The following is a 12578-nucleotide window of genomic DNA, read 5'->3' as shown; positions in this document are numbered from 1 at the left end:
TTAATAAGGAAAGAGTTCATGCAGAAGTTAATTATTTGCAAATTGCCAGTGATACTTTGACCTCAGATACTTGAAGACCTGGCTAATGACACCTCTAGGCCATGAGTAGTTAGCTGTCTGTAAGACTTGATGGAGGATGAACCAAGCTGTGACTTGTCAAGAAGGACAAATAGGGTGGTGCCTTTAAAACTGGGGGCAAAGTAGAAAACTGGCCAACTAAATTTTAATGCCCTGGAAAATATTGGAGCAAATAATCAAACATGGGCTAGTTCACACTTGGTGGTAAAAGGAACAAGCTCTAAATGAGCTAAAGCAAATTTATTTCCTTTTCCAGCTAGTCATCAGTCTTACAGAAAGGAGAGAGGCAGTAAATGTCATGTATCTTGGCTTCTGAGTACTTTTGAAAGTGTCTCTGTTGCCATTCTCATCATAAGTAAGCTCAAAAGAGATTTGCGAGAGGGTGACACAAAGCTTGTCAAACCGTAGCAAGAGGGAGAGTGGCAGCAGGCACAGTGTCAAGATGTACCAGGAACAGCAGGGCAGGCTGCCAGGGCTTGGCATCCTCACTGGTGCCACTGAGGGGACTCTATGCTGGTCTACCCCCCACCCCGAGGGGTGGGATGGGGAGAAACACATGGTGCAATTCAGAGCAGGGACAAGTTCATATGAGATGGTGCTATCAGGAACAGCAGACAAATCCAGCCGAGCAATAGCCTGGCTGGCAGATGACTGGGCAGTAACCTGTCTTGTGAGCTAAAGCCTGGGAGCACCGTGTTTCTGAGACAAAGGCAAACACAAAGCTAGGATGTACAAACAAGGGCATGGCTTGCAAGGTGCAGGCAGAAGCCCTTTTCCTCTACCCTGTTGGAAGTCAGGCAGATGGTTTTGGAGTATGGCACTCCAAGAACTACCTCAGCTGGACGTGGTGTCAGCAGACAGGGGGTCTAGAGAATATCACCAGTGAGGCAAGACCAAGTGCACTGCCGTTGTTTTGCCTGAAGGAAGAGGAGTATTTCAACATGTGGGGCTGCAAAGCGGAAGGCAATTACCCTGCTCTCTGCCTGTGGGGCAGCAAGGCAGTTTCAGGTTAGTCACTGGGAAATAATTACAGCTGGTCAGGGCAGCAGGGCAGAGGACAGACAGCAGCCAGACTGGAGGCAATGGAGCCTCCATCACTGCATATCTAAAAGGCAACCGTTGGAACAATGTGGGTGCAGTTTATATACTATTATTGACATTATGCTATAAGTAATATTTTTGTATGGTATCCATTATACCCTAAGTCAGTAAGAGACAGTAAACATCCCAGTGGGATCCCTTCCAGCATTCATTCTTCACTGAGCACAGCTCAGACTGAAATTCTACATGCTGCACATAATTTATAGGAGAAAAACCAGCCGTGCAGGACACAGCATGAATGCCAAGTGGGAAATGTCCCCCACTGCAGTGCACTAGTCCGTGCTCTTCGGGCCTTAAGACACATCCAGATTTGGGGTGTCTGTCAGAAGCTCCAGTGAGCCAATATCTGTAGACAGTGAAGAGTAGCAGGGCAAAATCTGATTCATCCCTAAGTACTAAAACAGCACAGGCCAGGGACCATGAAGAAAGATTTGCCTACAGATGAGGGAGGTAGCAAAGCCAGTATCCTTTTGGGTTTGGGGCTCTTAGGGCAAACTTTGCACACACTTTCAAATGCATCCCCCTTTCTGAACAAGCAAATGCAGAGTTTAAGTCCTTACCTCCAAGGAGCTGGAGCTTTAAGAGAGACAAAGTAATGTGTGACTTGTGCTGTAGGATGTCTGCGTTGCTTCTTCTCCTGCCCATGTGCCTGAGTCTGACCAAATTTGAAAGGGTAGTTTCAGATATTTCATTTTGCTCAAGGGGCTGACGGCAAGAAGAAAAAAATTGAAGATCTTTTTAGCTGTGGGTGCATAGCTGGCCTGTGACACTCTGACTTGTAAGCCCCTGCAAACAGCAAACTACATTCTAGGAATTACTCTTTCACCAGCTAATGAAAGGCATTTTGATAATTACGTCAAGCATAAGGGAAACATCTCTATAGTTATTCAGTAACTAAGATACTTTGTCAACATAGATGTGACAGGGTTCTTATTGCCTACTTAGTTACTCGAAAAAATTGAATTATTTACAAGAGGTATTCAATACATTGCATTTGCTAATGCTGCATTTCAGTGCTATGGTCATGGAAATAAAGATTATTTAATAGCCTACAGCTTGTCATTTTTGCATCATAGTGGAGTTCCTTCTGAAAAAAAATAAGGCTTCCAGAAAATATTTTATATGTGCATTTTATTGGACGGCAAATTAAATTGACATAGTGATTCAGAAGACACTAGTATTGTAAAGTTACTGATAATCATCTCCCAATTAATATCTAAAGACATGCATTGTTTTGAAGAAACCTGCACCACCAGGAGCATTTAAGGACCCCTGAGTTTATTTTTGCTAAATATGGCAGGAAAAAAGTAAAGGTTATTGACAGAGGCCACCTCCTGTCTGTGGGTCAGTGAAGTCACCTCCTCCTAAGCATCACAAAAATTAAAACTGTGCTATGAGAAAACAGCTGTTTAGAAGGATCTTTTTAAGCATGGATGCTGGCATACTGCTGGGAGCTTGGCTGTTTTTAATGTTTTGCTACTGCCTTTTGATTTATTATGTGTTCCGTTCTCCCCCCCCCATCCCACCCACTGTTTCAAAATGAATGAAAAGACATTAGCTGTGACAAGCAGTATGGGGAACACGTGCATGAAAGAGGTGAACCTAGAAGTATGAAAAAAACCGCAGTGTTCGATATTCTGCAGTTGGGTTTAATTAGGATAATTAATTGTTGCTCTTTTGCAAGTGGAATGAAGTGTGCAAAGCCAAAGAGAAGTGGCTCGATGGAGCTGGAGGGAGGGGGCAGAAGCCACCGGCTCCACCGCCAGTTGGCCAGGAGAGCTCCCTTCCCCGTGGTGAGCGGCACAAACCCTCGCCGCCTTCGCACACCTTGCCATAACCACACATTCCTCGGGCCAATCTGCTGCCACGGGCCTGATCCGCAGCTCCCCGAGTTCACACGCACCTTCCTCCACCCCGGGGGCTCCCCAGTCGCCGGCACTGCCTCCGGTTGCCGGCAGCAGCTTGGCCCTTTGGAGGGACAAGGTGGGTCTTCCTTCATTAAAACTCCCTTTAATTGTCAGCGAGCATGGAGTATTATGCAAACAAATTTCGCTGAAAATGAGGAAAGGAGGAAACCATAGGGGAAAAAAATATGACAAGATCTCCTGCTGCTCTGAAGCAGCTCCCTCGCTCTTTCTAAAGTAGGCTGCATAAATATTGATCTAGCCAGGATATGCCCTACATTCATTTGCACAGACATTATAAATGTGCTTGAGAATGAGAAATCAATCTTGTTTTTCTGCACAGTAACCATGTACAGCGAAGAATGTGTACAGATAATGCAAATCACAGTTCTCAGGCTTGCCGCTTACACATGGAGTCAGAAAAGGCATTTTTGGAAAATGCATGAGAAAAAGATCTTCTTACCTATTTGTTTATTTTCAAATATTTCCATTAATCCCTATACAGACCACTTTAAACACATGCCCACTCCAACTCTAGCTATAATCTCTCATCTAACTAATATTCTGTGTTTTGGCTGCTGAATTTGTTTAGGTTACTGTTTCATAACCTCTTCCAAAGTGAGGTGAGGTATAACCTTAGGCATCCTTATAACTTTATTGCTCCCTGTGTCATTAGCCTTCCATCTGGTTGAGCACTGCAACACTGCAATTGGGAAAATCATATCATTAGGTTGCAAAAGCAGTAGAGTTCCTGCACTAGAGAGACACAGGGTGGCTTCTGAAACACTGGGTGATGAATAATTAATATGTAATTGCTGGATAATCTGTTCAGACACTCCAAGTGTTGGAAATGTATTAGTACTTTTTTTCTGGAGAATGCTGCTACTAAAATAATAAAATTTAACAAGCCCCCTCTTGTTATAACCCTGCTTAATAACAGACATAGTGTAAAGCTGCCACATCTTGCTATACATCGTAGTGAAAGATTCTGCCTTATTACGAAGCAAAGTGTATGTGTTCTTTAAGTAGAAGATATGGCAAATATTAGGTGACAGAGATAAGGATTTGCATGTTCACATGTATTTCAAAAAGAAAATTATTCAACTCTTTTTAAAGTATGTGATTTATCTTCCTTGAGCTACCATTTAGTTGGTTCCTCTGCCAGTTTTATTGGCTTGACTCATTGTTTTCAGTTATTTTCATCTCCATTTATGCATTCCAAATAACATCTCCTCTACAGAAATGTTTTAGAATGATTTAGAATGCTTTTGTTGTTTCAAAGACGAAAAAACTTTAAATTAAAAATGTAGATTCCCTTTTCATAAACATAACTCCAGCACAAGATGATGCAGTAAACAAATGGTGAATGGCTTTATATGGTGAAAATGGTATGTTTAAAAACTTGGCAAAGGCAGGAAGAGAAGATGAGTCAAGTGATCTCTGTTTTTTATAATTACCCTCCATGCTGACAGAGCTCATCACCATTGGCCTCAAAATGAAATAATTGTCATGCTGCATATCAAAGCTGTGATTAAGGAGCTGAGGGATTGTCTTTCTGTTTCACAATATTGTTATATATGGAGATACCTATACTTTGAGGATGTTGAACCTAGAATATTTCTGCGTTACACGAGTTTGGTTTATTTTAACACGGACTGAAATATGCAGAACTTGATAATTTATCCATTTACTCTTGGTGACTAATGATCCTGCTTTAAAATGCTGGATATTCTTATAATGGGCAGATGCTCTACATTATAAAATGTGTTTTGTTCAGCGGTACATTCAATGTGATTTGTAGCTACGGTGCAGAAGCAATCCAAAATGATAAATTTGCTTACTGAAGGTAGCTGCCAGGCTGTACTAAATGGGGGAACAGAAGCACCAGCTTGGAGAAAGCAGTGTATTCCAACAAAATAATTTCAGCCAAAGAAATGGAGCTTAGAGAATAATGCAATGTTACAGCTGAAGTACCAGGATAATTGAGCCTATAACATCTGCTCAAATGTAGTGACACCAAAAATAAGCCCTTCCGTCTGTGTTGTTATTCCTTGTTAAAGCAGAGTGAAAACATGTGACATGACCCCAGCACATCAGGGAATTTGGGAACAGAAGCAGCTTGCTATCACAATTACCCTTCCCTTGCCAAACAAGGAACTTTCTCAGCAAAACTATAACAAAGACATTGCTTGGATTTTTTTCCAAAAACTTTTACAAGAAGGAAAATGGGATCATTTACTTAATTAACCCCTTTAATAAGGGATGTTCTTGTGACTATTTTACAGCTGGAACAAAGCGTTAGGGTTAAGGTGTTTGATTGCTTTTTGCTTGATTTTTGCCTTGATGTTTAGTGGAATCACAGAATGGTTTAGGTTGGAAGATCCCCTAGTTCCCACTTCCTTGCCATGGGCAGGGACACCTTCCACTAGCCTGCTCAATAAGAAATTCATAAACTTCTCATAAGACATCGTATTGAATCATTCCTGAAAGAAAAAGGGGGAAGTGGTGCAGTGAAAAAAATTTGTGTGTGTTGTAAGGACCAACTCTCTTGCGATTTTCCTTCTATTGCAAATTACTATTGAGTTTGATTAACCAGAACCCTTGTTTGCTTATTCTACTTTGTTGTGATTTCCCCTGGTTTGAAGCAGTGGGAAACCAGTCCTAGCCCCTGTCCAGCAAATCCACTCTCAAATACATGCTGCTAGTTTCCCTTCCACAGTATAAACACGAGGGAATATTCAATTAAGCTGAAAATGGACACATTTTAAAACTGATAAAAAGGAAATAAATTTTTTGCACAGCATGCAATTACTCAGACAAATCCCTTCCTTCCTAGTAACATCACAACCAAAATCTTAGCAGGAGCTGAAAGAGGACTGCTAATACATGTATAAAAATAAACAAGAGCTTTGGAAGAGATTTACACTCTCATGCTTGTGCGGTAAAGCCAGCATCCAACACTGCAGTTTTGGGAAAAGGTTTCTGAGGCTGGCTGTCCCACACCATCTACAATCACTCTCCTTTGATCTTTCCTTCAAGTGCATGGTAATAACCCCTTTGCAACAGGACGCTATCTAGAAGGACCAGTAGTCTAATCCACTTATATTCCTGAAAAGATGTAGGTAGGAAATCCTGCAAGTGATTTACAAATCATTTCAGTATTTCCACTCTCGCCAAAAAAGAGCCTCTGGTTAGGTATTTGACAATCTGTCGTTACACTCGTTCAATGCGACCACGTTGACAACCGATTCCTTGCTGCGTGACTCAGGCTGCTAATTACAGCCTGTCGAGTCTTGCCTCACTTAGGTTTTGTGCATGATGAGGCCCTGGGTGGTGTGATCTCACTTTGACGTTTGCCCTGTTCCGGGAAGAATGACCTCCTCTGGAGGTCCAGAGGTCATCCACTATAATGCACCTTACTTATCAATACTTCCTCTCTCTAATGAGATGTGTTAATTGGAAGTCTTGTATAGAGGCTTTCTGACTTCCTTGGCTTTTTTCAGTCCATGCATCCCTTCAGGGCTACACTTTGGTCTTGGAGCAACCTGTATTTGTGCCTGCCTGATCTCTGTTACTCCACAGTGACTCCAGAGCAGTGTGACCATGTCCACACGACTGATGACAGAAGAGAGTCAGCAGAGCCTTTCTAGCTGCTGCTTTTTGCACATTCCTACACAGCTTCCCTGAGAGCTTCTGAGTCTGGTTGCTGGTCTTAGAGAGCTACATGGTCCATCTGATTTCAAAGACCATTCACTCTCAGGGTAAGTGATGAAGATCAGTTCATTCCTGACAGTAAATGCTCCCTCAAGGCAGTAGAACTCTGGTTAAAGCACCTGAAAACAAAGCATCACATGCTGGGAATGAGCAGATACTTTTTGCAAGTAATGTCACCGGGGGTGGGGGGGGAATGATGTGGTAAATGGGTTTCCACCAGTCACCTCAGAATCTGCTGTAAGTTCCTTGTAAACTGTGGGGTCTGATAGGAAGAAAATGTAAGAGGGCAGCCAAGAATGGTAGGACACAAAACATTTGGCTATCGCACTGAAACACATGCAGCCCAGCTGTGCAAAACCATGATGGATGTGAGCCCTGGCCAGCAGCCCTTCTGCAAATGCTGTGAAGAAAAGCTCCATGGCTAGATCTGGTGTGCTGTACTATAGACCAGCCACAGGGACAAAATACCACTCCTCTTGGGGTTCCTTCAAAAGCCCAATTGCTCAGTCAAGGTATCAAGGCAGCTGCGTCCCTCTTCTTCTTCAGCTTTACAAGAAAACTCCTTACTGTGTGCTGCAGGCAACATGTTTATCAGAAAATGGATGCTTGAAAGCTTTAGTTCCTGGCACTATGCAATTGCAGACCCACTACTGGTGCAGGGAAGAGGTTTGGTGTGGCAAAGAAAAGTGTCAGGCTGCTGGAAGCTGAAGTTTTCGATACTATTATGAAACAGGTTATCAGTATCTATTGGCAGAAACAATGTTCCTAAAAATTCAGCTCACTTTCAAAGCACAGCATTGCCCAACTGTGTGGGGGCCATGGATGGGTTTTCTCATGTTCATTGCCTGTCATGTCAAGAGGCTGATGAAAATGTAACCCCAAGGCATGTCTCGATCTGTGGAATAGGTAGGTCATGGGCCCTTAATAACCTGGAGAACATGCTACCAGTGACAGTGTCTGGGCATGTATGTACCTGGGAAAAGTAAGAGCTTCTTCTACTATAGCAATGAGAATTCACATCAGTTTGGAGAATCTGGTTATCCTTGCTTTGACCAGAGCAGGTGGAGTCTCACAGACCATTTAGATCTGTTGTTAGCACTTAGAGAGCAACAAAGGACACCTTTGGTAAGCCAAAAGCAGGATGCTGCTGCCTGTGAAAAAGTTTGGATGCCAAATAAATACACGTGACTGTAGTTTGCTGTATTCTCACCAACATCTTCAAAGGTAACAATGCAGGTTTTCCCCTCAGCAAAATCTGGATGCTAAAATATTAGGTGTCCACCCTTTTCTATGGCTTTTCTTTGTAACAGTGCAAGGCCACCTTTTGCACAGGCTGGAGGAGAGCGTGGAGCAAGGCCTCCCAGTGATCCCCACAGTGGGTTACTGACCTGTCATATGACCTGTTATGTGACCTGTTGGTGCAATGATAGACTTATTTTCCTGGAAGTTTTGTTTAGCCTCACCCATCAATACCAAGCTCATTCCCATCATTCCAATGTATTACAAAGAGCTTTCTTAATCTTATGTGACAGCGTGTCATGGCCCTGTGACTACACAGTCGTAGCTGAGATGGCCGAACAAGTGTGCAAGGGCAGGGTGGAGATTTCAGGCTGAGGCACCGTGTGTAGCCATGATGAGGTGCTGCTGACATGGCACACAAAAGAGATTCGGCACACAAGTTCATGGTTGCCAGTCCAGAAGTCAAAGGGCATTTTGTCACTAGAGTAGCTAATGAAAGAAACTCTAACCTGCTGTCCTAGATTTAACTCCTTCTAGTAATTTTCATCAAAGACATCAACTCAGATACGTTCCCTGCAGATTTCCCAAAAGCCCTTCTGAGGGGGCTGCCAGGGGAGCCACCAGATGTGGCAGTGAACTATTTTAGTATTAACTTCTAGGTTGATCCTGCCAATATTTTAATTTTATAAGGCTTTATTTTGGTAATTTCCTTGGAGGTTTTCTGTGTCTACTCTTCACAAGATACACCTTTGGTGCTGAAGAAATAAAGTTAAAAATGTTCCTTCAAAGGGCATAATGTGCATCTTTGTTTATTCTTCCAGTAAATTACTATAGTTGCAGCTGTTGCTAGCACTCTGTACTAGGATAAATCATCAGTAACACGTATTTTGAGAGTTTAGCTTCCACCATGCTATTCTCACTTCAGTGCTTATGCCATCCACAAATAAATAACATGCATTTACGTGATATATCCTTACTGTATTAAAGCGATATCTGAGATTCTTCAGGCATAATTCATTTCAGTGAAGGGCATTTCCATCACCAGTCTGACGGTGCTGCTCCAGTCATACTGGCACTCTGGAGCAGCAGCACACCACGCAGAAGAGGCAAATACAAGTAAGTAGGGGCACAACATTTCTAAGCCAACTTTGTTGCCAAACTTATTGTATGGTGGAAACATATCCTCAGTCTTGCATGAAGGGCCTTTATGTACAGCCTTTTAACAACAGACAGTATCCTCTAAGATGTTTACAAGGGAATTAATGGGAGATGACTAACCTCGTAAAAAGCTGATACCAAAAATGTCGGAATCTCTTGGGTCACTTCAAATACGCCAGTCATGCTATTTACAGCATTATGTAAAACCATCGCATTCAAGGCACTGTGTTGACTGCAGCTTAATGAATCCACATTAATCCATCTCTATCAGTAGTGATGAATACTGTACCTTGAGGAGTTGTAGGGCTCTGAAACAAAAAGGGCTCAAGATGCCATATGAACATGAAAGATAAAAAGAAATAATTACAAGGAGGGATTTATAAAGTTCTGGAAGAGAATCTTTGCATTAATATTTAACAGGCAATGAAACCCTTTTAATTTAAAAAAACCCAACAAACAAAACATGTAGCTTAAAGTGGAAGAGTCGAAGACACAGTAAGAGGATTAGTGTATGGGCTTGCTGAGTCTACTGGCAGCTACAAGCTCTGGTTTTGCAAATAGTATCAACACAAATTAAAAGCAAAATTTGTAAAATACTGGTTTAATTTCAATTCTGTATTTAATATAATACTAGAAGGTATAACATAGACCTGTAATTAGTCCAGGTAACAAAGCTGGGGTTTCTTTTCCTCAAATTTGCTTCCTCTGTGCATGGCTTTCAGCCACATGGTTGACTCAGTATCAGCTGCTTATTTCCTTGAACTGCAATGGAGATGCCGCTGTTTTCTTCTGTAAAATGCTTGCTTCATGTGTGACAGGAACAAGAAGTTTATGCTGGAGAAGAAATTCCAAAATTTGCTAAGAAAGCTGCACCTCCTGGCTGTTTAACTGCAATGCTAACATAACTCACCCCGTGCCTGTCACAAGGGGAAACATTTGTGTTATCAAAGGATCTCCACACCACGCAGCTGCTGATGGCTTAGGAAAACCTTACCCTGCTGTAAACAGTATAGGTTAATTCTACAAGAAACTGAAATTCAACTGGTCACGTACTACAAGAGAGTATCACTGTCAGTTGAACAACCTTACAATGGCATTCTGCATCTGGTTCCAAACCCTCTGCCCAGAGGAAGCTGGGACAGGACTCCAGTTCAGCAAGAAGGAAGCTTCACAGCCTGGTGCTCCACTTTCAGAACACAGGAACCTGACTTGTGTCAATCCCCTTGAGAGGGGTTTAATGCCCAGCAAAGAAGATACTTGCCTCTTTTCTACTCCTTCCATTTTATGGAAATATTTACACTTACTCACATTTGTAACATGTTTTGAAGTGCAGCGCTGAAGAACATGTAGTAGTGTCAATATTACTCGTATGGAAGTGGTTTTGGAATCAGAAATACAGAAAAACCCTTGCTGGAAATTATTTAGGGAGCTGTAGGTACAAATAATCTCCTGGGTCATACAAATCCAGAGTTTCTGAATATATAAAAAAGGGCAACTGTATGATAATTTGCAGCCTTTAAATTATATTTCAGCCATTGAATAATGGAAACTTCTCAGCTCAAGAATAGTTATTAGCTGTATTCTCAACCTAAGAACACATTTAAACTTAAGAGTTTCCCTGAATAAGCACCATCTTAACTACTTTACTATACTGAAGGCCTTGCACACCAAGATGAGCACAACTAACATGGAACATATACACACTATTTTGCTTAAGCTGGGGCAGCAATCAACATAAAAGTTCAGTATCTTGCTATCTGTATATCAAATTAGTTCCTACAACTGTGGCAATTCCAAATATGGGTGAGGGATAGAGGTATAGCATTTTACAAAATGAAATTAATCCCTACTGATAAAATTAAGTATTATTTTGAGAACACTTTCCATATGATAACATTCAATTTCCCTTTACAAAGAATTATATTGTTCAATTTGAAATGGTCCCTTTGCTCATCCATCCCCTGGTCTTTGAATCACTTGTACAATGACAAATGTTTTGTCTTTTGTTTCAGCATTTTGACATTGAAATAAGTCTTTTGCTTTGTTATCTGTAGGGAAATTCTCTCTTACTAGAAAAACAAGCTACTAAAGAAGAGAGCTGAGTAAGCTCCCTAACATTCTGCAGGGTTGAAGGACATTAAATTATTTCTTCCTAAGCTGCCACCCCACCTTCACATGTTAACTGGAATCACTAAAATGATTCATACCTTCTTAAAGCACAGATGAACATTTAACAGCACCATTGATGATGACTTATAGCAAAGAAAGTAAAAATATAATCTTTCCCACACTAGTATTTCTCAGCAGTCATCTGAGCTTTTGATCCAGAACTGACTTGTCAGTCAATTTTTCTGTAGTCAAGGACTGAGGATTAAGCAATTCCTGTTTAATGAGGGCACACTATTCTGCAATGGTATCCTTGAAAACAAAACCAAAACTGGGTAATCATTGCCTGTTTGATATAATTAAAAAAAAATCTCTTTGAGTATAGTTCATGGTGAATCTGAGTTTACAAAGACTATTTACTATCCCACTGCAGCAGAAAACTAGACAGAACCAATAAGTCATCATTGAATTGCCCAGTAAAATATTAATTGCAGCTAAACCAAGGGAATACAGGAAATAAAGTGGTATAATGTAAACAAAGAACAGAACTGGCAGTAATATGAATTGAAGCTGGACCTGGTCCTCTCTTCATAATGAAAGAGTAAGGAAAATCACAGACATCAGCTGATGCCCATAATCTGTCCCTTCCCCTGTAGAAACATCTAATAACAGCACAATGTATCCCCGAGGGCTTTACAGGAATCAGTGAGAAATGTGGGAGGCAGATTTCAGAAGAGGCTGAACAGGAGTTAATACACTCCAAGCAGCACTGCAGTTGCTCAGTCAGCTCCACGGATGCGTACGGCAGCCTGGTGCCTTGTGCTGTAGCTGTAGCAGCTGTCAGCAGAGATGTAGGCAGTGAAGATCACAACAGCTCCAGCCTCTGCGAGGATTTCAGCTAAGGTCTGACGACTCTGGATGTAACACTGTCCTCAAAAGTCATCTCGTGTATTCAAAACCTTCTGGCATTTTCCTGCCACTGTCTGTGGGAGTGAATAATTTGTTCATTCAGTATAAAGACTTTTAGTATGGAGTAGTTTATAGTAACCTCCAATATATTACTTTTTATTCCCTTATTTTTCGTTGACAACTCCTGTAATCAGAAAACTCTTCCTCAAGACTGTGAGATTCTGATTGGAAAACTGCAGACTGCAAACTGTCCTGTTTCATTTTACCTGTCTTCCAAACAGCTGTCTTCAATCCAGCTTTAGGAAAGGGAAATGTGTATTTCACCCTTCCACTTCCTCCTCACAAACATCAATTTCATAAGCTCCGTTC

Source organism: Empidonax traillii, unplaced genomic scaffold (assembly GCF_003031625.1).
Source record: "Empidonax traillii isolate 1590-97213 ecotype Southwest subspecies unplaced genomic scaffold, ASM303162v1 scaffold644:size547830, whole genome shotgun sequence".
Classification (NCBI taxonomy): domain Eukaryota; kingdom Metazoa; phylum Chordata; class Aves; order Passeriformes; family Tyrannidae; genus Empidonax; species Empidonax traillii.
Note: the sequence above shows the minus strand (reverse complement) of the source record.